Genomic DNA, 1,085 nt, shown 5'->3' on the forward strand with positions numbered 1-1,085 from the left:
AAAAACACGTAGAAAGCTCCTCTCAGCGATCACAAATATGATGATGATCAGGTCAGTCGCACGCAGTAGATTTCAGTCGCAAATGCTTCGCGTCAGGTGGTTCTTATCTTCACGTCGTGCATTAAAATCGTTCAATGTACAGCAAGCCGTGCATTATCCCTTATGTATTCGCTCTTTAGCAGCAGTTTTTTACAGCAATATTTAAATGACACCCTGGTCATTCTTGGTGTAGCCCAAATGGTCCCACACTATCGACAGGCATTTCTCTGGTGGAAATAAAGCTTCGCTGTTTGGTCCCTCTGTCAGTTCATCTAATGCATGTAGTAGCCTCCGTGCCTCTGATAAGCACGTCAATTTAAGCTGGTGCCCCGCTAGTGTAACTTTTTTTCGTTTTGCGCAAGCTGCAACAGTTCCGTTCCGTGTAACAGAAACACTCGGTTTAGCGGAACCTTTACGATTAATTAACCGTGACGTTTTAAAGTGCGGTTAATCGCTGCATCCCTAAATGAGACCTAGGCCCAATCCCAATTCTACCCCTTAGCCCTTCCCCTTTCCCCTCGGTTTCGTGCGTTCACATGAAGGGGTAGGGGAAGGGCCAGATAGACCGTCAAACGAAGATTTTTCGGGACTACACTTCAAACGAAGGGGTATGAATTATCTCGGCGTAAACCGGCTTCAGCGGCAACATGGCTGCCTGAGCGAACAAAAAGACACATAAATGTAAGCATTTTTGGCATTAATAAAGATTTTAACGAAACGTAATCGTTTGTTTTATGTTACATTCGTAATCGTTTGTTTTGTTACATTCAATCGTGAGTTCATATTTACGGTCATGTTACTCAAAGAAATGTTTGCAAAAAATCGCTAAAGTTTTCTAGTGTCATATCATTACTGACTGCACGATAGTCCCACAACATAGGCTATTTTCATGTCTGATCAGGGCGATAACCACCGTAGACATTGAGGAGGTCTAGTACCCCTAATAATTACAAATCGCTAAACCCTTTTCTGAAATATTGCCAATTCGGGAGAGAGAGATAAAAGTTGCGTGTGTGCGCGTCTGTGCGTTTCTCTTTTTAGAGTGA

Source organism: Sinocyclocheilus grahami, unplaced genomic scaffold (assembly GCF_001515645.1).
Source record: "Sinocyclocheilus grahami isolate Dianchi unplaced genomic scaffold, SAMN03320097.WGS_v1.1 scaffold3692.1, whole genome shotgun sequence".
Classification (NCBI taxonomy): domain Eukaryota; kingdom Metazoa; phylum Chordata; class Actinopteri; order Cypriniformes; family Cyprinidae; genus Sinocyclocheilus; species Sinocyclocheilus grahami.